Source organism: Oryctolagus cuniculus, chromosome 4 (genome assembly GCF_964237555.1).
Source record: "Oryctolagus cuniculus chromosome 4, mOryCun1.1, whole genome shotgun sequence".
Classification (NCBI taxonomy): Eukaryota; Metazoa; Chordata; class Mammalia; order Lagomorpha; family Leporidae; genus Oryctolagus; species Oryctolagus cuniculus.
Genome location: NC_091435.1, coordinates 16,069,401 through 16,096,299, shown reverse-complemented (window position 1 = coordinate 16,096,299; position 26,899 = coordinate 16,069,401). Strand labels below are relative to the sequence as shown.

At 38.5% G+C, this 26,899-nt stretch overlaps 1 long non-coding RNA gene and 1 pseudogene across 8 annotated transcripts in view; both read left to right on the top strand.

Annotated features, from left to right (window-relative positions):
• The window catches only part of LOC127494001 (uncharacterized), a 184,676-nt gene that overhangs the window by 132,001 nt on the left and 25,776 nt on the right, over positions 1–26,899 (top strand). The gene's annotated exons all lie outside the window — the stretch shown is intronic.
• LOC100341191 (phosphatidylinositol N-acetylglucosaminyltransferase subunit Y-like) lies at positions 22,462–26,478 on the top strand (annotated as a pseudogene).

Here is a 26,899-nt window from a genome sequence, read left to right as displayed (position 1 = left end):
CCATAATCTATAAAGAGCTCAAGATACTCAACAACAACAGAACAAACAATCTAGTTAAGAAATGAGTGAAGGACTTGAACAGGTATTATTCAAGAGAGGGAATTCAAATGGCCAAAAGACACATGAAAAAATGTTCAGGATCACTTGCCATCACGGAAATACAAATCAAAACCACAATGAGGTTTCACCTCACTCCAGTTAGAATGGCTCTCATACAGAAATCAACAAACAACAAATGTTGGTGAGGATCTGTTGAAAAAACTGATCTTCTGTATATAAAGAGAATCGAAAATGAATCTTGATGTGAATGGAAGGGGAGAGGGAGTGGGAAAGGGGAGGGTTGCGGGTGGGAGGGATGTTATGGGGGGGAAGCCATTGTAATCCATAAGCTGTACTTTGGAAATTTATATTCATTAAATAAAAGTAAAAAAAAAAAAAGGTACCCTCATGCACTATTGGTGGGAAAGTAAACTGGTGCAGCCATTGTAGAAGAAAGTATGGCAATACCTCAGAAATTTGAAAATAGATCTACCATATGACGCATCAATCTCACTCCTGGGGATTTACTCAAAGGAGATGAAATCAGCATATGAAAGAGTTGTCTGTACCTCCATCTTTATAGTAGCTCAATTCACAATAGCTAAGACCGGAATCAACCCAAATGCTGGTCAACTGAGGACTGGATAAAGAAATTATGGGATATATACATCATGGAATACTACATAGTCTTAAAAAAAAAACAACAAAATCTGGTCATTTGCAACAAAATGGACAAAACTGGAAACCATTATATTTAGTGAAATAAGCCAGTCCCAAAGGTACAAATACCATATGTTTTTCCTGACTTGTGATAACTAATAGAGCACCTAAAAGGCAATCCATAGAAGTGAAATGGACACTTCAAGAAGCTATAACCTTGAACAGCCCTTGTCTTGACTGTCGAGGAACAGGATTTTTTTTGTTTTATTTATTTATTTTTTAAATACTATCTGTTGAACTCTACTCAACATAGAGATATGTATATAAAGTTAATTGAAAATAGTAAAAAATAAAGTGGGAATAAGAGAGGGAAGAGGAATGCCAGTGGGAGTGGGGGTGGGAGCGTGAGCACAGTGAGAAGTATCACCATGTTCCTAACATTGTAAATTAAAAATGTATGAAGTTTGTAACTGTAAAACTGTATAGTTCTGCATACATTCCTACAGACTTACTTCTAAGGGTACAGTTTAAAAGCTTGGCATGGAACCGCAAATCCCCTTATACTGGGTGGTAATAATAGCATTTTAAGTGTTAAAGTGAGCTTATTGATTGGATTAAGTGTTAAAGTGACTGTGTAAATAGGATTAAGTGTTTGGTAATAATAATAAATAGAATTAAAAAGGAGTAAATTTTCCAACCTGGGAAGCACGCAGCAGACTCAGAATGACAATCATGTAAGTAACAGTATGACCTCAGAATCAGCCCTTAATGCTTCCTAGACTTGCTGAAAAACCCAAATGAGAGCATTTCAGGCATGGAAAGCCAAGACACTGTGGCAAAAAGTATCTTACATGAAGGGACTCTGTGGGTGAGATCCCAGTGGAAAGAAGTGGTCATCAAAGAAGGATGCACTTTTCTCTGAAGGGAGCAGAGAAATTCCACTTTGTTTATGGCCTTGTCTAAATTATGATAGAGTTTGTGGATTCAAAAGACTTCCAGAGCCTGGCCAGCTCATGTCAAGAGCTTCAGGTGATCACTGATGTCATACATTAGAGTATTAATTGTTAAAATAATAACAGGAGTCACTGTACACTTATTTCCCATACAGGACCTCTATCCTCAATGAGTTGGATTATGAGTTAGTAATAAAAACTGTTGTCAAAGATCTACTCCTTTTTAGTGTATTAAGTGGAGGATATTCTTGTGTCTCATAAGCTATAGTTATGTACAAGTGCTTGCAAAAGATGTATCATTCTTGGGTTCTTCTTCAAAGTTAATTAAGTTTCTCAAAAATATATGTAAATTAAAATCAGAAATGTTTATTTTTATTAAAATGTATCTTTTTCCTTATTGTAAAAATAATCCTTGCAGTGTTCAATTGCACAGTAGGGTAATAATAGTTAATAATAAGATATTGTATTTTTCTGAAGAGCTAGAAGAAACACTTTTGAATGTTCACACTACAAAGACATCTTGAATATATGAAGCAATGGATGCTAATTATCTTAATTTGATCATTAAAATCTATGCATGTATTGAAATATTGCATTGTACTCCATAAATATGTATAATTATTGCTTGTCTATAAAATAAAAAAATCTAATAAAAGAAAAGAAGAAGATTAATTATGTAAAGTTATGTAAAAGCAAAAAGGGTAAATGAAATCAAATTCCTTTTGGATATATGAAAAATGAAAATCAATTCACCAAATAATAACACTGATATGGTTTTGCTCAGCAGGAGTATGATTGATTTTTTTCACCTCTTTTTTCTGCTATTTTCCATAGTGAGCCTGTATTACTTTTAGAATGGACAAAATGAGAAACTTTTAAAAAGTAGTACACCCACACAGAATGATATCCTTCTACTCATTTACATAATTGTGTGATTTTATTAAGCAGAAATCCATTAGCACAAAACCCACTTCCTATTCCAGTGTGTCACTTCAGGCAGTTATTAAGAATCCTTCCCACCTAAACAGTATAAACCTATTTGTTTAAATCTGCAGCCTAAGTTAAAAGGTGGGGTAAGTGCTAACATTTCTTTTTTAAGAAGGAACATCAATTTCAGTACAGATTCTCTACCTGGAACTGAAAATGTCACTGGGAAATTGTAGTCTTTAACCTAAAAGCTTAAAATCTAAATTATATGGATGAATCAGTTTAGATTCATGAATAATATGAAAAGGTCTTTTAATCATAAAAAGCCTGGACAATGAAATGAATTACTTTGAGGCTGGCTATTTCTGTAGAAGATCAAATATTTTTCCCTTTAGAAATATTTTAAAGAGGGAGTGTTGCCACTGGAAATCATCCCAACAGTGTGGGAAAAAATATAGCTATAAATAGGATGAAGAAACAAGTGAGCAATTAAGAAATGCAGGAACAACTGAAGGCATCAACAGAGCCTAGGAAAACAGCAGCAGTGGATTTAAAAACACATTCTGCATATGTGCTCCAAAGACCTGTGGAAGCAGAGAGAAGAGCAACTTCATAATGTATGGGCTCATGTGATTTCCCAGATATCTACTTCTGGGTCCTGCAAAAGAAGTTTATAAATCAGGGCTTTTGAAACAAATACTCTTTTGCTATCATTTCAAACATAAAAACATGAATAGTTATTAGAGTAAGAATTAATCTTAAAAGTTCTCAGATTCTAATAATGTATCCTAAAATATGTTTTTCACAACTGCTACTGAATACCTATGCATTATTAGACATTGTCATAGCAAAGAGCACTACTGTTAAGATACTTTTAATGAGTTAACCTAAAAACACAAAGGAGAGGGCCAAAAAAGCCAAATAGTCCAATAGCAAGAATGTTGAAACTAGTTGTCCTTTAGTTTTTTTCAAAGAACTTTTATATGCAACATCTACAAAATTTGACTCTACATCTTCGATGTACAGAGGAAAGTGATTATTCTTCTTATAGCTCATCTCTCCTTTCTCTTGAGAGCACATTTGCTGGGTAGTGGGAGAAAATGATCTACATGTGCAAGCTGGCAAAAGCTTAGGCCACTCTCTTGAGTTGGGTCTCAGGTGAGTCTTTTCTGAAAAAGCCAAAGACTAAGTTCTAAAGAGAGCCTTACTCATCCTTGTTGCAATGGAGGAGGACTTATTTGAGCCGACCCTTAATTCTGCTCTGGATGCTAGGTTCCAGTTTTTGGCAAGATTTCCCTCTTCCTTCATTTTCTTTAACACTGTCCCTTCCTCAGATGGCCAGATTTGTGGCTGGAGAACTTCCAAACCCAGGGTAGAGAAATGGCTTGGCATTACAAAGCATGTTTGAATTATTTCCTTAAATTTTCATGTGTATGTGCATGTGAGTTCATGTGTGGGCATATATGTTTTGTGGGAATAAGCAAGATGGAGAGAGAACAGGTAGTAAAATCTATATACTGTCTATGATGTATTAGGTATGTGTGAGTATTGTTGTCACATTTATTTCTTCCCACAGGAAGTTATTATGATTATGTGTTAACCAATCAAGAAAGCGAGGCTGATATGTGATCCTGGAAACAGAACTTATGTATATTTGACTTCAAAGTTTATGTTCATTCCATTGTCTTTTGGAAGTGGTAATAATGGGAAAAGTAATTTTTATGACCCTGGATGTTCAATTGATAATGTTGTCATCCAAAACAGTTGTATTAGTTTATAATGTTACAATGTTTTGCCTAAAAGTTCTAATGTGATCCTGATTAAATTTGTGAGCTATTACAAAAAATGTTTTGCAGTTTGTGTGTGCATGCTGATATTTCAAGTTTTTTTCAATTTGAAAAACTTTGATGTTTATTACTATTTTAAAATTTAATGCTGTATTACCATTGTAATTCATATACATTTTTAAAAGTTTCATATATTTCTTCTTCTTTTTTTATTTGAAAGGGAAGGAGAGAAAGAGTGATTGAGTATGATCTTCCGTGTGACCTTCCACCTTCTGGTTCACTCCACAAACCCTGGCAACAGGGCAAGAGCTGGGGCTTGGCAAAACTAGAATAATCAGACTAGACATGGATCTGGTTCTCCCACACTGGTGTCAGGGACCCATAAACTTCAGCTATCATCTGGAACATCCTGGGATGCACGTTAACAGGAAGCTGGATTGGAAGTATAGTAGCTGGGACTTCAACCAAGCACTTTGATATGGCATTAGGGTGTCCCAGATAGTGAGTTAGAGTTACTGAGCCAAAAGCCTGCCCCATTCTTTAAAATTTCAAGCATATATTGTATGTTACAGAAAATAACAATTGGGAATATTTGATATCAAATGCTCTTTCTTTTTTTCCCCAGAAACTTTTTATTTAATGTATACAAACTTCATGCATTTCATAAATACAACTTTAGGAACATAGCGATTCTTCTCACCATGCCCCCCCTCGCACCCACTTTCCCACCATTCTTCACCCTCTCTCTCCTATTCTCATTCTTATTTTTAACTAAAATCTATTTTCAATTAACTTTATGCACAGAAGGGTAACTCAATACTAAGTAAAATGTCCAAAAAATAGTTTAAAAAAAAGACTGTTCCTCAACAGTTTTTTTATTTCTCTTTTGATATCTTCTATGATGTTCAGTCTCCATGTATTTATATATGTTCTAGAGATTCTTGAGTTGTCGATTTCCTGTTTCATTCCATTGTGGTCAGAGAATATGCATGATATAATTTTGATTTCTTTTAATTTTCTGAGACTTGCTTTATGGCCTAGTATGTGGTCAATCCTAGAGAAAGTTCTGTGCATTCGTGAGAAGAATGTGTATGCTGCAACTGTAGGTTGAAAAGTTCTATAGCTATCCATTAAGTCCATTTGGTCTATGGTGTCGATTATTGTTTCCTTGCTGATTTTCTTATCTGGTTGATCTTTCCATTGCTGAAAGTGGGGTATTGAAGTCCCCCATTACTATTGCATGGGAGTCTATGTCTCTCTTTAGATCCATTAACATTTCTTTTGAATAGCCAGGTGCCCTGTAATTAGCTTCATATATGTTTGTAATAGTGACATATTCCTATTGACCTGAAACCTTAATCATTACATAGTGCTCACTTTGTCTTTTTTAACAGTTTTTGTGTTAAAGTCTATTTTGTCTGATATTAGGGTGGCTACAACAGCCCATTTTTGGTTTCTGTTAGCCTGGAATATCTTTTTCCATCCTTTTACTTTCATTTGGCATGTATCTTTGTTGGTGAGATGTGTTTCTTGTAGGAAGCAAATAGATGGGTTTTGTTTTTTAATCCATTCAGCCAGTCTGTGTCTTTTAACTGGAAAGTTACGGCCATTTACATTCATGGTGACTATTGATAGGTAACGACTTTGTCCTGCCATTTTTCCTTAAATATTCCTATTTTTACTTTGGATTTCCTTTGTACTTCTACTGAGAGATTTCCTTCCTTTAATTTCTTCTGTGGTGATGACCATGTTTCTGTGTGTAGCACATCTTTAAGCATCTTTTGTAAGGCTGAATGGATGGTGACAAATTCTTTCAATTTTTGTTTGTTATGGACGGTATTTATTTCACCTTCATTTATAAATGAAATGTTTATAGCATACAGAGTTCTGGGTTGAGAGCTTTTTTTTCCCTTAAGACTTGGAATATATCTTGCCATTGTCGTCTAGCCTGTAGGGTTTCTGATGAGAAGTCTACTTGAGTCTAATTGGAGAGCCTGTGAAAGTAAACTGGTGTTTCTCTCATTCACATTTTAGAATCTTTTCTTAATTTTTACTGTGATTAGTTTGACTACAATGTGTCATGGTGAAGATATTTTCTGGACATGTCTTTTAGGAGTTTTATGTGCTTCCTGTACTTGGATCTCCCTTTCTTTCTCCAAATTAAGGAGAAATTATTTCTTTAAATAATTATTTCATTAAAAAGGCCTTCTAATCCATTCTCTCTTTCTATGCCTTCAAGAAATCCTAAGACCTGTATGTAGGGTTGTTTGATAGTATCCCATGAATCCCTAACACTGTTTTTTAGTTTTCTAATTTTTTTTGGTCTGATTATAAACTTTCTAGAGATTTGTCTTCTAACTCAGATATTCTTTCTTCTGCCTCACCGGATCTGTTATTAAGGCTTTCCAGGCCAGTGCCACTCGTCACTTGGGTAATCCTTCACCTGCGGCGCCAGCACCCCGGGTTCTAGTCCCGGTTGGGGTGCTGGATTCTGTCCTGGTTGCTCCTCTCCCAGTCCAGCTCTCTGCTGTGGCCTGGGAAGGCAGTGGAGGATGGCCCAAGTGTTTGGGCCCTGCACCCGCGTGGGAGACCAGAAGGAAGCACCTGGCTCCTGGCTTCGGATCAGCATGGTGTGCTGGCCGTGGCGGCCATTTGGGGGGTGAACCAACAGAAAAGGAGGACCTTTCTCTCTTTCCCTCTCTCTCTCACTGTCTAATGCTGCCTGTCAAAAAAAAAAATAAAATAAAATAAAAAAGAAAAGAAAAGAAAAGGCTTTCTATTGCATTTTTTATTTGATCTATTGAATTTTTCATTTCCAATATTTCATTTTGATTTCTCTTTAAAATCTCAATTTCATGAGAAAAATGTACATTCATGTCATGTATGCATTTCTTTAATCCATGGATTTGCTTCTGATTACCTCTAAGTTATCCTACTGTGGCAGGATTTATGAACCCAGACAAGACACCAAGGCCTCTTAGCAGGAAGTAGTCTTTTGTTATGCTGGCATAAGGCCCAGGTAAATTTTCTTATCCAAAATCCTGAGCCCTGAACAAAGACGGATTTTCCAGTATATGTGTTTTACCCTCTTTTCCTTCCTTATATTGTTACCTGTATCCATTTGATTGGATATTCTAATGTTACATGGTAGCCATAGGATTGATACAATATTGAATGTTCAAATGTAGTTACTGAAGATTTTTTTTAACACCCATACTGAGCCATAAACTGTCTGTCAAGATTTAACATCATTGCTCTGAACTAACCAGCAGAACCTGAAATGGTTAAATATAAGCAGATAAGGGCTACATTTGAAGCATTCATAGGCAAGCAGATGACAACTACATTTCATTCCCAGGACAGGTGCCTCCCTTTTTCTTTTTTCTGACCTTGGGAAGGCCTCTACCACATCTTTAGTCATGTCAGTTAGAAACAAGTTTAATTAAAAGACAGAGGCCTCTGCCACACTGCAATCAATTTTTTTAATTCCATTTCTGGCATTTCTTTAATCTCTTCATTTTCACATGCTACTATTGAAGTGTTGTTGTGTTCCTTTTGAGGCATCATGTTGTCTTCCTTGTTCTTGTTTCTGAATTACTACATTTATTTTTAGGCATTTGTGGAGATATTGTGCTTTTTCCTGTGATGGCTTTTGTCTTTGGATGAGGCATCTGTGGGTTAGTGGAATGTCTGCTCTTTCAGTAATACCCTGAGGTGTGTGCTGGCTGTGTCCAGGCAGCTCTTGGTCAATGATCCAGGGTGAGGGGAGTGTCCAAGGTGACACCCAAATTGGGCGTGGTAAATCTCTTTTAGTGAGAGGGGAGGTTTAATCTGCTCTGTTGGCGTAGTCTCACACTCACCTACTCTCCTCTAAGGAGACCAATGTGTGGTTGCTAGCCCCAGGGGGTATAATAGCCATTCGTGCTGCCACAAGAACCACACAAAGGATCTTTGCAGTCCTCAGGTTTTTTTTTTTTTATCTTTTATTTAATGAATATAAATTTCCAAAGTACGACTCATGGGTTACAATGGCTTTCCCCCCCATACCGTCCCTCCCACCCACAACCCTCCCCTTTCCCACTCCCTCTCCCCTTCCATTCACATCAAGATTCATTTTCGATTATCTTAATATACAGAAGATCAGCTTAGTATACCTTAAGTAAGGATTTCAACAGTTTGTTCCCACACAGAAACATAAAGTGAAAAATAATAGATGATTTTTTTTAAATGATGATGAAATCAGATCAGACCTATTGTCATGTTTAATCCCAGTGAGAGTCAAGTTGGGAATTGATAATTTCTTTTTTTTTTTTTTACAGAAGATCAGTTTAGTGTACATTAAGTAAAGATTTCAATCGTTTGCAGTCCTCAGTTTGAGCACAGATCTTGCAACAATGACCCTCACCAGGAAATAAAGGAACCTCAAACATGTGGAGCCACCTACAGTGACTACCCAAAGGCCCACCCACACACTGCGCCCTCCCATACAGCCACAGTGTTTGTTTGTTTGTTTTTTTTTTTTTTAAGATTTGTTTATTTATTTAAAAGGCAAAGTTACAGAGAGGCAGAGGCAGAGAGAAAGAAAAAGGTCTTCCATCTGCTGTTATTCCCCAGATTCCCCAGATTACCTCAATGGCTGGAGCTGATCCACAGCCAGGAGCTTCCTCCAGGTCTCCCACATGGGTGCAGGGGCCTGAGCACTTGGGCCATCCTCCACTGTTTTCCCAGGCCTTAGCAGAGAGCTGGACTGGAAGTGGAACAGCCAGGACTGGGACCAGGGCCCCTATGGTATGATGGCATGGCAGATGGCAGCTTTACCTGCTACACCACAGCACCAGCCCCATCCACAGTGTTTTCACGGTTCCCAGCACACAAGGATCCCAGGGTCATGAACACTGAGTCCCCTAACAATTCTCCCAGCCAGACTCAGGCATCTCCTCTCGGCCGGTTGCTAGGCCTGCAGACATGAGCTGGTGCAGCTGTTATATATGTCAAAAAATGGAGCCTGTCCCCTCTGCGCTCGTTATAGGACTCTGGTGCCGGGTGGTTGGAGAGAGAAAAGTGCCTCCTTTATTTTTTCTCTAGGTTGGCAGAAATATGGTCCCCCACAGAGCTCTAAGCTGGACTCATGCCAGGCTCTTCCTGCAGCTTTATCACCAGTGGCTCGGGCTGCTGCAGTCTGGTCTCACCTCACTCTCCAAAGCTGGTTCTCGGGCTCTCGGCTGCTGGAGTCCTCAGCTGTGTGCGTCCACACCCTCCACATAGATCCACAATGTCCCTCTAATTTGCATGGAGTTTCCTCTGACATTTTCTCCCTAACTCCTCCCCGAGATTGCACACACACACTCTCTCTCTCTCTCTTTTTTTTAAAACTATCTTCCCCTGGAAGATACCGGAGCAGTGAACAGTAAGCTACCTCCCTATACCACCATATTTTCAAATGCTCTTTCTTTTTCAATTGAGTTTCTAAAACAAAAATTATATCTTATGGTATAAATTGGTTAATATTTACTTGGTACTATTACTTGGTACTTTCAGATTCAGAAATTTATGCTTCTGTAGATCTAGCTGATAACTTAATTTTTCTAATTTTATGAACTTGTTAATAATAATTCTTTTATCAGTCTTGAATTTATTTTAGTGGATGATAGAAAGTAGAGATCTAAATTAATTTTTAATTGGCATCCATTATCAACATAATTTATTAATTATATTTCTTTTAATCACAGTTTAGAAGTTTACTTTATTAAAATGTGTTTCATGTAAAAGTGATGTAATTTCTGATTTCTCTATCTTGCACTATTTTCTTTTTTTTTTACATAAGAACTAAACCACTTTTATGATTATTGTTTTTCAGTGTTTTAATGTATAATAAAATGTAATGCTCCTGAAATAATACTTTCCATTTTGTATTTTACACACCTGTGATACTTATTTTTTAAATTTCTGTAATATTCCAGTTATTCTAAATATCTTTACAAAATCAGTTTTAGGAACATTTTGTTATCTTCCCACTCCTCCATATTCAAAATTTTTATATTTCTATAAATTATCTTTGGGAAAATATTAATTTCCATCCATATCTAAATTATAACTCTCCATTTACTATATTTTCCTTTATATTTCCTACTTAACATTTCTTATTATAAAAACTATGTAGCTTCTCATTAAGTTTTTTCATGACTATTTTCCACTTTTATTATTGAGAATAGATCTCTTTTATTATTAAACATTTACTACCTTTTACAGAATACAAAACTTCTATGAACTTTTTGGATATCCTATCTTTTCATTTCACTAGGTTATTTTATTATTTCTAATTGGCAATTTATCTCTAATAGCAGATTCATTTGGCTCTTTTAGTTATGCAATTATTCCAAATGTGCATAATGAGTTTCACTCTCAAAATTATTTTTAGCTTATTTGCATATTGATAATATTTATTACTCTAATTATATTACAAAAGCAATTGGCAATAAGATATCAATTAATTTGCCTTTTCTGCCCAATTTTCATTCATAATTGTTCACTTTGAATTTTTGGAAGCTCTGTTTGGCAGATAAGCAGAATATAGACTTTGACCAGTCCCAATACATTCGATAAAAATGGCCACCTGTTTACAGGGAAAGCTAATTTGTTAGTCAAGCAGTCATAAACAAATCCTGGGGGTCAGTTCATGCTAGACTGGAGCTATAAGGTCCAGGGCTGTTGAATGTAGACCACACACACACACACACATCACAAAAACCAATCCAAGGGAACATCCAACCCCAGAGACACTTGATACCTCCCAGCTTTTTGTGGGGAGCATGTTTTAGGTTTTAGATTCTACTGTAATAAATCATCATTTTTCTTATCTCTCTCTAGTGGGTTTCTGTTATAACCAAAAGTTTTCTGATGAAAGCAATATGGATGACAGATATCCTTATAATTTTCAGGTATTCAAAGTGAAAGAACATTTCAACTTTTGATTTGGTATAAAATCATAATATGATTAGTCCTTTTATTACTTTTAGGATATTTGATAGGGGTATTACATTTTATTAGACATATGTGAGGCATCTGTTGAAATCATCTCATGCATTTTATTTAATCTATATGTTGAATGTTATATATAGTCAAATATATTAAACTATCAGCTCATTAATTACTGGCTTGATTAACTTGTCACAGCACACAATGGTGAATATGGAAAATAGCTAAAAATGTACAGATGATGTCTTTCTGACTTTTCCCTATAGAAACACTACAAGCTTATTGAGAAAGATTTATACATACATTTCTATATAACTAAATAAATATAACATATGTATTTTTTAGTGTTAATGAGTAGCATAATGGCCCCTTTGATGGCTCCATCTCATCCCAAGGCCCTGATTCTCAATTTCCCTTTTATCAAATCTGGTATTTTCATATTTTAGAAGTATATTTTGGATTCATATCTGCCTATAGCAATGGTGCATAGGGTGCTAATGGAAGGTCCTTTCTCTACCCTCATGTTCAGTCTGACTGCTAAGGCAGTAGGATTAGACACCTCTAGTAATATGAAGAATACGATCCTATGACTCAACCATCTTTGCAAAACATGGTACTTACAACACATATGTTCCGTGGATTTTTAATCATTTGATATTTTTTTCTTTTCTAATTTTTTAAAATAAACACTTTCTAACATACAGGAAAGTTGATAAAACCAATACAATGGATTTAATGCTTAATACCACTTCTCTACTATGGCTTTTTCATTCTCAATTTTTAACATTGGCCTCACCAATTAAATGTTCAGATTTATACTGCTGTTAATGAGCTTGTGGATGCTTTTATTCCCTTATTTATTTTATGCCTGATGCTTTTGTATGTAAAAAAATGTCTTGGCTGGAGAGTATTCTCTTGGGAGAGCATTTTCTTTTCCTTTGAACTTAATAGAAGCCATTCCAATATCATGTGGCATTCATCAGTCTGGTGGATACATCTCAAGTCAGCATGACTTTTTCTTTCTTGGTGATTTGCATCACTTTCCTGGACGCCCGTGAAATCTTTTATTCTTGATGTTTCATGGTTAGTAGATGGGTCTCAGTGTGGAGGGTCCTCTATCACATTTGATGCACTCTTTCCCTCCTGCATAGCAGTGTTCTTTGAATTTAGGATGTAGTTTTCCATGTATTGTAACTTTATATGTATAATATATGTGTATATTTTTTCAGTTCCATTTGTTGGATTTGCTGTCTTAGGGGTGCCAGTGTTTCTTAGGATGGATTATCTTTGTTCTCCGTGTGATGTAGTTCCTCTCTAAATGCCTTTGTCATTTTTATCTGGATTCACTGTCTTTATTTGCAACTTCCCATATGTCAATAATTTGCTACTTAGCCATGTCTATACAGGTCTTCCTAATTCTAATATTTTTCAGTGCATAAATCATGTCAATTCATGCCCCAGTTTATTTCTTTAGCTATACAACCTCTCTTTTCATCTGATTCTATCTTTTTATCATTTTACTGTATTTAATAATATGGTTGTCTTATAGCATAACATAGAGTAGTTTTTCCTTCTGGGTTTGGCTTTATCTCTTTGATATTCTGCTGTTTGTACTATTTCTGCCCTTGTCATTGCCACATGTTTGCATGGTTGCCATGCTATTTCCCTTCATCTCACACATGCTTTAGCGGTTCTGTTCTGGCATCCTGATTTGTTATGGAGTTGATGACTTCCCAAACCTGATCCAAGCTCCAGTTTGAAGACCATGAGGAAAATAAAGGATAAGAAAAGTCACCTGGAGAGCTCTCCTTTTGGATACACAGAATCTTCTGTGCCTTCGAGATTTTGGTTAACATACATGTGCAATACGCCTAGCTAGGAAGCATATCATTTCAGTTAACATACAGGTTCACTACCACGAGCCAGCAGGTGTTACCATTTTAGTTAACATACATGTTCAGTACCTCTAGCCAAGAGGCATGTCATTTTGGTTAACGTACGTGTTAAATACCCCTAGCCTGGTGGCATATCTTATTTACACAGGGATGCGGAAAGAGAACTGCGTTTCAGCCTGTTCTCCAGTACAGGAGACAGCTCTGGAGCTTTCATTTCCAACAGTTACTGACATTGTCTTTTTTGTCCACAAAGCCTGCCTCATTCCAAGAGCCGCTCTGTTACTCTTCTATTAAAAGAGGGGGAAAGATAGGAATTCTATTCATTCTGCTGCTGGTCAGGTTTGGGGGTAAAAAGAATTTCAGGACTTTGTAAACTCAATGACAATCTTTCTGAGATTCAGTAGTGTCCAGTGGGAGGGGTGTGGTTAGACTTGTAGTGTGCTGTGTCTCACCTTCCACTACAGGATGCCCTGTGCCCTGTAACTCTCCTATTATTTTTAAAAGATGTGCATCCTGAAAAACAAATACTGTGTTCTCCCTTATATGTGGGAGCTAAAATTAAAGAAATTAGGTGTATCAGTTTAGCTGAAAATACATTGTCTTGTCAAACTTTGTTTTAAGTATTTGTCAAACAAATTGATAGGATTACATACTACTGTAATACTAATGATTTTGTGGCTATTTCAAAATACACTTTATGAGTGACACTGAACATCTTTTCATTTGATTATTTTGTATAGCCATTGCTGGTTTTCCTGATGGACGACTGTCTTTTTTACTGTTTTGTTGTTGTTGTTGTTGTTGTTGTTGTTGAACTCTTTATTTAGTAGAGTCATTAAGCTTTTGATTGTAATATCATGAAAAAATGTTATCTCAATTTTTTAAAAAATGTACATCCCTAGTTAATTCTTTTTCTTTTCATTTGTTGTTGTAATGCTTTTTCTCACTTGCTTGGATTCTAGTGAGAGAAGTTCTGTACTGTGGCTTAAATTTGTTGCATTAATCCTGAGACCCTGCTATACATGTCACTGAGGCTGCTGTGAAGAGAGATCAGCATGCCCAGATGGTAGAGGGACAAACCAGCCCCAGGGCTGTTAGGGGATGTGCACATGGAGGTTTAAATTAGTAAGTGGAAGGTCCATAAATCAAGCTATTCCTTTCCATTCCAGATCATTGCTTTTTTATGCTACAGTCCCTAAACACAAACTTAGCTAGTTTATTAATTAAACAACCATATATGCACATACATTATGTGTATTATATATTTATATATAATGTGTATGTGTATACTGTGCCTGATGTATTTTGAAAATTATAAGATGACATTTCTTTTGGAAAAGAACCACATACTTGCCTCTCTTAGCTCAATAGACACATTCACAAACAGTTGTGTATAAAATTGAGTATCCTAGATGCAATAATATTCAAAAAGCACAATTTTGATCACTTTTTTAAACAACTACATAAGGTGAGCACATTGTGGTGAAACAGGTTAAACTGTCCCTTTTATCAGATTGTTTGAGATCCAGTCCCATGTCCATTTCCAATCCAACTTCCTGGTAATGCACACTCTGAGAGGTAGCAGGTAATAGCCCAAGTGCTTGGATCACTGCCATTCATATGAGCCTAATGGAGTTCTTGCTCCCTGGCTTGAGCCTGGCCTAATCCTGACTTTTGTGGGTATCTAGGAAGTGAACAAGTGGATGGGAGATCTCACCCTCTCCCTCTCTTTCACATAAAATAAAAATAAATAAACTTTAAAAAATAATAAAACCACTGTACAAATTAGCCCCAAAATTAAAGAAGGTTTTCATAGTTTGATGTTTAAAATACATTTTTTTAAAACAGTGGGTATACCCACATTAGAAGTTAACAGGAGACTTTGCAAGCCCTCCCAGGAAGGGATTTACATTTGATTAGATTTCATCTTGCTGTGATGGTTTATGGGAAGCTGAAGATCAGGGAAATGGACTTGATAATATAGTGATGTGTTCTAGGTCTACAATTCCTATAGAAAGTCTATTTCTCAAGCTTTCAGATTTTCACTTCTCAGGGCAGCACTGTTTTTTGCTTTACATTTATTCACTTATCTCATGCGGATTCTAGCTCAAAAACTCTACCAAGAAAAACAGTCTTCCAAATACAGGGCACTTGACCAGCTGACAATTGTGCCCGGTGTTGATGGAGTGCCTCCTGTTTCACACAGTGGGATGCCACGCGGAGTGCAATCTGCTTTCGCTGCTGGCAGCCCATGGTGATCATTCTGCATTACAGATCTACTCTTACTCCCCTGAAGTCATTTGCTACAGACATTTATGTGTTTGTCTCCCACTTTTACTGGGCACTGGGGCATTTATTTGAAGGAATACAAGACTTAATGTCTTTATTTTTATACTTTTTGCCAAAGCTAAGAAGTTTTATTTTTGCTTCTTTTCTTGATCTGCACTCAGCTGTTGCTAGGTTTAATATTAGAACATCTTGTATGAGTGACAAACTTATGTGTATACTCATTGCTTTAATCTTCTACTTCAGTGGTTCTTATACTGTACTGCACACAAACATTGCCTAGAATGCTTGTTAAAATATAGAAAGAACCCACTCTTAGAAATTCAGATTTGAAACTATGAGGGTGGGATTTAGGAATCTGTATTTTAACAGACCCCCAATCTCTTACCCACTGATCACCCCTCCCCAATTCTATCTTAGGTTGTCTTTCAACCATACTTTTAGAAACACCACTTTAGATCATTTAATAGTTGTAATTTTGTTGATCAAGGATGCTTCCCCAGTCTGGTTGTCAGAAATGTAGCTATATTTCATGTTTCACCATAACCCTATTGGATAGAACACTTGGAATAAAATGAAGTTCTAGGTGGGGCATTTGGCTTAGGAGTTAAAATGCTTTTTGGGATGCCTGTATCACTTATTGGAGTGTCTGTGTTCCAGTTCTGGACCTGCTCCCAATTCTAGATTCCTGCTATGTGTAACAGGAGATGGTTCAAGGAGTTGAGTCCCTGCTACCCATGTGGAAGACCTGGATTGAGTTCCTGGCTCTTGGCTTCAATCTGGCACTGACTGTTATGGGTGTTTGGGGGAATTAATCACAGGCCTGCCTTCTCTATTGACAATATCTGCAAGAAACAATCCCCTTCTCCTCTGTTTTCAAAGGAATATTATCAATCATAATTCTCTAGTGTTCACATTTGTCCATTTAATATTTCTCTGGGTAGATCTGGGAGCCAGATCTCTTTTCCATAGTTTCAGCTAATGGTAGTTTGGCAATTTTCTAAAGAAATTCATTATTAGAAATTTATTCTGGAGGGAGCCCATGTTTTGCTAACTCTGTTGGTTGCTTTGACCTCTGTTGTAGAGCTTGACTTATTAATGCTACTTGGAAGTGCTGAGAAACATTGCTCCGCATATTTATCAGGAGATTCATACCACGCATCCCCACAATTTAGTGTACAGAGCTTCTGAATGATTTTCATTCCTGGACATATTGGCCTCACTTCTTATTGATAGATGTATAATTGTCTCTGCACTGTGGAAGATTATTCATATTTTTTACTTCTGCCTTCCTTAAGTAGAAATGAATATTAAGGAAACCTTGAAAAACAGTAGAAAGCATGCAAGCATTTCTTTTCTAAGTCAGCCGTTAAAACCCCTTTGGAATGGGGTTTAGATTGCAAGCCATTTGAATAACCTGCATTTATTAATTTCAGGAAATAAGTGGGAGACTAGGAAAGGATGGCCATATAATCAACATAAGATAATCTAGGGGCCTAACAAAGAAGATGACGTTATATTTTTCAGAAGGAGGCTGCTGTTTAATTGACAGGCTTAGGTGCCCACATTTGTCTGCAATGTTGAATCCATTTTCTAATGAGTGTTGTCATCCCTGAACTTCCTTTGTGTTACTATTCTTGCTCAAATTTCAGAGTTGTCATCTATGCTTCAGGGAAAGGTGATATTTCACTTGCCTCATTCAATAAAAGCAAGAAGGGCATGAATGATGATTCCAAATGTCTAATAGTAATATTATATCCTTTATTAAGTGTGCTTAGAAATAAGTGTAATATTCTACTTTACTTCACAGTCATCAGATACATAAAATCCCATGAGTCTTGGTAAATTATTAAGTGAACATAAAGTTGTGTTGATTTTCACCACAGTTGATAGTTTCTAAAAGCACAAAAAATAGTGTTGTTTATGGGCACACATATGTTAACCTCATTGTGTGTGCATATTTGTGCATTTCCATCCTCATATATTTATTTTATAGTCCTCCTGAACATATTTACAAAAAACTATCTGTGCCAAAAGATCCTATTTTTGGCTTTTTAAAACTCAGTTATTTTTTTTTTTGACAGGTAGAGTTATAGACAGTGAGAGAGAGAGACAGAGAGAAAGGTCTTCCTTCCGTTGGTTCACTCCCAAATGGCCACTACAGCTGGCACTGCATTGATCCGAAGCCAGGAGCCAGGTGCTTCTTCCCGGTCTCCCATGTGGGTGCAGGGGTCCAAGCACTTGGGCCATCCTCCACTGCCTTTCCGGGCCACAGCAGAGAGCTGGACTGGAAGAGGAGCAACCGGGACTAGAACCTGACGCCCGTATGGAATGCCGACGCCGCAGGCGGAGGATTAACCAAGTGAGCCACGGCACTGGTCCCCCAAAAATCAGTTCTTTCCTTAAATTTTTAATTGCATTTATTCCTCCCCCACATGATAATGGTATGGAAAACCAGGGCTTTGGGAGAAATCTAGTTGCCTTTAATAAACCACGTGGCAGTTAGTCATTCTGATGAGCTTGTGAGTAGTTACAAAGTGAGTATTGCTTCTTGTTTCCATTCATAATAGAGATCAATGAAGCAGTAAAGTTGAACACTTTTACTTTAAAAATCCACCCAAAAGTGCTTTATTTCAGCATTTTACAGATCAATACTAAATCAGGGATTATATCTGAGCATCTATCTCATTTAATTTAATTGTATGTTACATATAGACAAATAGAAAATAAAACTAGTGGCCGGCGCCGTGGCTCAATAGGCTAATCCTCCACCTTGCGGCGCCGGCACACTGGGTTCTAGTCCCGGTCAGGGCGCCGGATTCTGTCCCGGTTGCCCCTCTTCCAGGCCAGCTCTCTGCTATGGCCAGGGAGTGCAGTGGAGGATGGCCCAAGTGCTTGGGCCCTGCACCCCATGGGAGACCAGGAAAAGCACCTGGATCCTGGCTCCTGCCATCGGATCAGTGCGGTGCGCCGGCTGCAGCGGCGGCCATTGGAGGGTGAACCAATGGCAAAGGAAGACCTTTCTCTCTCTGTCTCTCTCTCACTGTCCACTCTGCCTGTCAAAAAAAAAAAAAAAAAAAAAAAAAAAGAAAATAAAATTAGTGTTTAAGCAAAGTTAAATGATCAAAAATATGATGCAATTTAATGGGCATAAACACAAACATGAAAACAAAACCTCTTACTGTCTCACATAATAGCTTAAATTCTACCAGTAGGAATTTATTATAAATAATTCCTTAAAAAATCTTCAAGTTGTCTTGGGTAAATTATAATATCAATCTGTTCACCAGCAACCATTTATTGAAGGTTTATTATATTTTATTTCTCTTATCTTCTGTTTTTCTTAATAAAACATATGTATTTGTTTATGAGAGAGAGACAGAGAGACAGAGAAAAATCACCTTTGGCTGGTTCACCTCCCAAATGTCATGTCTACACTGGTCAGGACTGGGCCATGGTGAAAGCCCAAGTCAGAAGCCAGGAACTCTAAGCATGTCTCCCCTCTAGGTCACAGGAACACCATCGCCTGAGCTATCACCACTGCCCCCCATGTTTTGCATCAGCAAGAAGGTGAAGTTGGGAAAAAAATTGAGCCCAGGCACTCTGATGTGGGACATGAGCATATTAACTGCCAGGCTAAATGTTCATCCCTTCTGTTATCCTCTTGAGTTGATACTTTACTTGGTTTACTCTGTGGCCCTTCAGTTCTTGTGTATGATAACAGCCATGTTTCTTTAAGCTATTCTGTGACCAGTGGGACAGAGAGATTGTGCTCAGTTAGTCAGTGGGCACAAGAAAGTGAGTTTCATCCAAAAACTAGGTTCTTTGATGGCATGTGGAGAAGAGATAAAGGGCTACATTTAAAGTAGAGCAATTACCATGTTGTATATAAACATGTCCTCTTGATTATGTATGTCTGATGCCATGTAGAAAGCAGTAAGTTCTCATGAAGCAATTTGGTAGGGATGAGATACCCAAGGGGAGTTCCAAGCCAGTTGTAGACTCTGAATTCTAACTTTCAGGAAATAATGTGGCCAAGAAAAAAGAAAGATTACAACCGTGAAAAAATTGATCTTTCTTATTCAAACCATTGTTCCAAATAGATCAGTACTACACGGTGTTCCATAGAGTGACAGGGGGATAAATGCTAGGTAGAAATAATTGGTTCTTGCAAAAGTTTTATGAGACAGAGACAGTACGACAAACACTAAGGCTACCTTTCAGGAACAGTGATCTTCAAATGCTTTGCATGGTATTTAAGGCCAATGTGGAGAAAATAATAGCTCCTATCCTGTTGATGCATAGTTAAAGCTAAAAACTTTTTAAAAAATGAGATTTTTATGGTCAATGTATTTTTGTCACTCTACTTTGAACCAGTGTGATTCCTTACAAAATGCATCAACATGATTTTCAAACACTACATGGGAATGAAAGAAAAGTCATTTTGAACTTAAGTATATATATTTTCATGTAGCTTGTAAAGTCAAGGTAGTCTTTATACTTTCAACTTCTAATATAAAGAGACATTATGTTTAAAGCACTTCAGGTGGAAACAAAGTATGGTTCCTGCAGAACACAGGAATAGATGCGCTTTTCCTTCTTTTTCATGCTATGTAAAAATTTGGATTATAAAAGTTTTCCATACAAGGGCTATTTTTTTTCCTGAATGCACACAGAGATCTGCAGGAGATGTGACATCAGAATGTTTTGTTGGGAAGCTGGTTTCATGGCACAGTGGGTTCAGCTGCCACCTGTGATGCAGGCATCCCATGTCAGAGTACCAGTTCAAGTCCTGGCCGTCTCACTTCCAGTCCAGCTCAGTGCTAATGTACCTGGGAAAGTAGCATAAAGTGGCCCAAGTGCTTGGCCCCTCCACCCATGTGGGAGACCTGGAAGGAGTTCCTGGATCCTGGTTTCAGCCTGGACCAGCCCTGGTTGTTGCAGCCATTTGGGGAGTGAACCAGTGGATGGAAGACCTCTTTACTCCTCCCTCTCTCTGTCATTCTCCCATTCAAATAAATAAAATAAATCTTTCAATAAAAAGTCTTGTAGAATGTTGGCCACTTGGCACAATGGTTAAATACCCTGCTTGGGACACCCTCATCTTGTATCAGAGTGTCAGGTTTGAGTCCCAGCTATATGGCCTTTTTTTTTAAAGATTTATTTTATTTATTTGGAAGAAAATGTTACACAGAGAGATAGACAGAGACAGAGAGAAGGGGAGAGAGAGAGAGAGAGAGAGAGAGAGGTCTTCCATCCACTGGTTCACTCCCCAAATGGCTGCAACAGCCAGAGCTGAGTCTATGTATTTGGGCAGTCCTCCACTGCTTTCCCAGGCACATTAGCAGAGAGCTGGATGGGAAGTTGAATAGCCAGGACACGAACCGGTGCCCATATGGGATGCTGGGACTGCAGGCCAGGGCTTTAACCCACTGAGCCACAGCACTAGCCCCTATATGGTTTCTGATCCAGCTTTTTTTTTTTTTTTTTTTTTACAGGCAGAATGGACAGTGAGAGAGAGAGAGAAAGGTCTTCCTTTGCCATTGGTTCACCCTCCAATGGCTGCCGTGGCCAGCGCGCTGCGGCCGGCGCACCGCGCTGATCTGATGGCAAGAGCCAGGTGCTTCTCCTGGTCTCCCATGGGATGCAGGGCCCAAGCACTTGGGCCATCCTCCACTGCACTCCCGGGCCATAGCAGAGAGCTGGCCTGGAAGAGGGGCAACCGGGACAGAATCCGGCGCCCTGACCGGGATTAGAACCCCGTGTGCCAGCGCCGCTAGGTGGAGGATTAGCCTATTGAGCCGCGGCGCTGGCCCCAGCTTCGTTCTAATGTGCACACCGAAAGCCAGTAGAAAATGGCTCAAGCTCTTTGGTTTCTGCCATCCAGGTGGGAGTTCCTGGCTCCTGGCTTCAGCCTGGCTTAGCCCTGGATATTATGAACATTTGGGAAGTGAAAGAGCAGATGGAAGATTCTCTCTCTCTCTCTGCTTTTCAAAAAAAAAAATGAATATTAAGTGTAAATGTTTTGGGGCTGGCACTGTGGTAAAGCCGATGCCTGCAAAGCCTGCATCCCATATGGGTGCCGGTTCGGGTTCTGGCTGCTCCTCTTCCGATCCAGCTCTCTGCTATGGCCTGGGAAAGCAGTGGAAGATGGCCTCAGTCCTTGGGCCCCTGCACCCACGTGGGAGACACAAAGGAAGCTCTTGACTCCTGGCTTTGGATTAGCACAGCTTCAACCATTGCGGCTCTCTGGGGGAGTGAACCAGCAGACAAGAGGTCTCTCTATCTCTCTCTCTCTGCCTCTGCTTCTCTGTAACTCTGCCTTTCAAAAAAATAAATAAATATTTAAAAATAAATAAATGTCTGTTGACTGTCCTTGCAGAGGTCCCACGAAGACCACTTCCTTCATGGCTGTAGACCTATTTTGACTTGGATCTGGAATGCTGTTGCTGTTCTGTGGAAGGAGCAAAGCAGGTGTTTCCTTTAATGTGCCTTTCTCACTGTTCACAAACTAGCTCATGGCAGAACAGAACTCCAGTCCTAGCTGTGACGCCCAGGGAGTGTTCCTAGGGCTCTCAGTGAATGGTGAGGAAACTGATGTTTGACTGTGGCACCCAAAGAATCCACTGTGCACCATTTCATTCTAAACCCCAACAACCTCTTCATGGTTAATGCTCTTATGTTCTCATTTATTAGGCAAACATTATATGTTAACCTATTTTACCTTAGGTTAGCATTTATTAAAGGTAAGGTTCTGAAATGAAATGAGATGGATTTTATATATACCAGTGCGTTTTTTGATGATTTAGACAATATTATTTATGTATTTTATTGTGGGATGACAAATTGTTCCTTATGTATAAGTTTGCAAGATAGAAGCAGATGGGGAGATATGTGGATTTTAATATTTTACTGAAATGACTTGTTTTGGTAGGTGCTTTGGCCTATGTGACCTCGCCTTGAGACCTCTAACTATGGAATGTCACGGTCTGCTCCTCTCTGGATGCTTCATGTATAACTTAAGTTCCTTGATAGGATTTTGTGCATCAGCACTCATTATTAAGAAATGTAGGTTCTTCTGTGCGCTTCATGCTAGTTGCCCAGGGGTGGGAAATGTCTGGTCCCAGAAATCATGTGGTCTGTCCCTGCCAAGGCAACCACAAGTGGGACTCAAAATTCAATAAATCCATGGCATACTAATTTTTAAGTTGATAATTTTGTACAGCTCACAAATGATATGTATATCCAAATGGCCCTTGTCACAAAAAGGGTTTCCTACCTTTGCTTTTAGACAAATCACATTATTTACCTGGATGTTGCTGTCTACATCTATAAAATGAAGATGATGATGACAATTGTGATGATGGAAACCTAATATAAGCACTTATATGACAGGTAGTGTTTTAAGTGCTTACAACATTGAACACATTTAATCTTGGCAATATTGTAATATTGTAACAAAATGAGTTTTTCTCATTTTACAGTTGAGGAAACTAAGATACAAAAAAAGCTAAATATATTTTGTTAAGTTCACTTTGCAAAGACAAGGTTAGAATCACTCAACCTGATCCCAGGGCTCCAACTCTTCCTCGCAAGAGTGGCTAATGTCTCTTAAGAGTATAAGATTCTATTTTGGATGCTGCGGGTCTGGCGGAGAGTGCGCAAGGTGCGGTCACCCATAGCCCGGCCATGCTTAGCGGAGTTCGCGGCTGGTTTGCTTCAGCGCTACAGGAGTCTCAGGTCGCCCGTGGATGCCTGCAGGTGCTAAGGTCACGCAGCACTCTGCAGATCAGAACAGGAAGGCCAGGGGCAGCCACCTAGCGCCTTGGACCCCGTACTGCGGGATTTCCTGGTGTGCCCCCTGATCAGGAAGCTGCTCAGATACAAAACGTCAACAAATGAATTGATGACTGAAGAGTTGGGAATAGCCTATCCAATCATTGAGGGGATTCTTAATTATTCCACAGGCAGCAAAGATAGCCCATCAAAGTAAGAAGCAAGAAGAAATGGAACAAGACTAGATCATAATTTTTAAAAACCACAACAGCTAAAGGTTCCTGATACCACATCCCTTTTAAAAGAACATGGCAGGTAGTAAGTGGGGGAAGGGAATGTTTCTGTCTCTTCCTAGCTTCCTGTCCACATTCCACTGATTTCTCTAGTAGGCCTTTTCTACTAGGCTTCAGTGGAAGAAGACTTGCCACAGGGCTGCACCAGCACCACCAGCCTCTGCTTCTACAGTCTCCTTCCAAAGATGACCATATGTTCTTCCACCTCTGGACCTGGATGGGTATTAGACTCTCCAGGCATACCTACGGCCATCAGAGCCAAGATGGTGTATTAGATTCATGATGTATCTTGGACATCCCTCTCTGAATGTTCAGCTAGGTGGAAATGCTTTGGAGACCCATTTCCATTTCTTTTGCAGGGAACGTGCTTTGCCTCTCTTCCCAGGATTGGGCCCATGAGAGGCTGAGGCTGCAGAAACTTCTTTTACTTTCTCTAGTTCTGACAGCCCATGGATTTTGAAGGTTAAGACACAACTGCTGTGTCAGAAGGACCCTTTTAACAAGTGTCTTGTTGGAGATTGCCCCCTGCCCAGTCATCATCCGATGATGACTTATCCTATTCATCTAAATGTTAGCCATTTGTGATTTTCTTTGTTGAGCTGTTGGTAAATTCACATGGTAGGGATGACTGAAATAATCACAAAGGACCTTTGTTGGTGTAGTTATAGAGAAATGCATTCAAACTAGTGTGATATGAAACTGTACATAAAATGGAAATTTCATGTACTTAACAAAATTCTGAGTTTGTAAAATTACCTTCCTTTCTTTGGTATCAAATGGTTATACTACAACTAATAAAATAAGGTGATACTTTCCCATGAAAAGATTCTATTTTATTTTACTTTTTAAAGATTTATTTATGTATGTATTTGAAAGAGGAGAGTGAGAGAGGGAGGGAGGAAGAAAGGGAGGGGAGAGAGAGAGAGAAAGAAAGAGAGGGAGACTGAGAGAGAGATCTTCCATCCACTGGTTCACTTTCCAAATGTCCACAAAGCCAGGCTGTAGCCAGGAGCCTGAAAAGCCATCTGGAGCTCCCATATGGGTGACAGCAACCCCAGTACTTGAGCCATCATCTATTGCTTTCCAAGCACAGTAGCAGGGAGTTGTATTAGCCAAGTGAGCCAAGTGAGCCACAGCACGGGACCCAGGGAGTTATATTAGAAGGGCAGTTGCTGGCACTGGAACCAGCACTCTGATATAGGGTGCCAGTGTCCTGCTCACTGAGCCACAACACCTGTCTATAGGATTCTGTTTTAAAAGAAACTTTAAGTTGTTAACAAATATTGGATATGTAGTTCTTGAACAAAATTCAACAGTTTATGTTTCAAAAATAGGTACCTATTTTTAGAAAAAGAGGCACAGATTGGTTCCTCCTCATACAGGGCACCAAAGTGTTGGGAAAGAGGCAAACAGAGAGGAGGCAGAATACAAACTCACAGCCAGGCCATATTTATTCAGAGAAAATAAACCCATGGAGGTTGACCAGCTGCCATCATGCTCACAGACCAAACATGTGGCAGAGGCCAAGACACAAGTAGACTGTGCCCTTTTATATCTTAGGTGGGCTAGGGATCGGGATGGGGGTGCAGTGGGTGGAAATGAGCTTCTCCATACCAGGTCTTCAGCTTTGACCTGCTGGCTTCCAAATCTGGGGAAGAATGCAGGGTGTGGGGTGGGGAACAATATAGGGCATGAGATGGAATGATCTCTTGAAAGAAGGAAGGGGTAACAAGAAACCTAAAATGGCTGAGGCTTATATTCTTGTTCCATCACCTACTATTTTCAGTGTAACACCAGGCATCAATCTGCTCAAGCAGCTCTCAAAATTCTAATAGCTAAGTGATGCCTCCTTATGGAAATGAATAATTATAGCCTGTTGTTAACCACTGAGAAGTATTCTATCTAATCATTTTCTCTCTAATTGCTGTTGGTGTCACAAACAGAATTTTATCTAAGAAGATGGGGAAAATAACAACAAAAATATGTCAGGAAAATCAACTTATAAAAACATTGATGATATCTAAAATTGCCACATAGTTTTGGAACTGTTTTCTTTGCTTTATAGAGTTGATCTTGCCCATCCTTATTATTTATAGATTTTTTGTTGATATGATCTTGTCTGTTCTTATGTTACCTCTCCTGTGAGACATGTAATCTGGTCTTCAGTTGTGTGTGAGCTCTCCCCACCAGTAGTCTCAGTGTCCCGAGATCCCTGTCTCTTCAGTGACTCACAGAATTGAATGTTCCCCTCTGCATACTGAAAAAGGGATGGGCAAGTTGTTCACATGTGAAGTGTCCTCCCATAGGTAAGGAGGACCCAAGCTCATTCAGTGAAAGTCTTAGTGACAGCCTGGTCTACTTACTAGAAGCTGAAACTTTCTTTTAATGCCTGGGGGATAAATGAGAAAGCCATTCATTGAAACAATTATTTTCATGTTGTTATTCGTGGTGGCATCTGTGAGAGCTCCTTGGGAGGATATACATATCTTATGCACACTCCTTCAGTGAATTATCAACTTCACTCCACCCAGAAGTTGACAGCTAGGAACTTGAGGACTATCTAAGAAACATTTGTAATTTCATACTTATAATGATGTTGCATGTAAATGTACATATTTCAACCATATAATAAAAATTAAACCCAGAAGCCAAAGAAGTCTTTATTAATTTGTCTAGAAAGAGAGGCCAGGAACACAAAAAGGACGAATTTATTTTGAAAATTTCTAAGTGGGCAGTGACCACCTTGGAATCCCATATTTAAGAGCACGTCTTTGAAATGCGATATACAGCATTTGTAGGCCTTGTTTCATAACATCTGCAACCATAATTAGAGAGAAAAAATTATAACCAATGACCATAAACCCAATAAACTTGCTACATCATTCCCTGTGTGCAGGGTGTAAGAATGACAAGGTTAGAGTTAATACCAACAGGGAAAGAACTTAACTGTGGAGGAACAGTGTTTTTGTTTGTGTTTTTTTTTCTTCATAGTATTTGTTGAACTCTTTACTTAGTGTAGGGTTAATGTTATGAGTATTAAGTTAACTGAAAATAGATCTTTGTAAAAAATAAGAATGGGAATAGGAGTGGGAAGAGGAACAAGGGTGGGAGAGCGGGCAGGAGGGAGGATAGAGTGGGAAGAATTGCTATTTCCTAAATTTGTGTATATGAAATGCATGAAGCTTGTGTTCCTTAAATAAAATTAAACAAAAAAGAACTTGAGTCTGTTCAAAAAGGTATATGGACCAAGACCTGTGTGTTGAGATCTGTGTTGTCCAATATAGGAGTCTCTGGTTACATTTGAATAC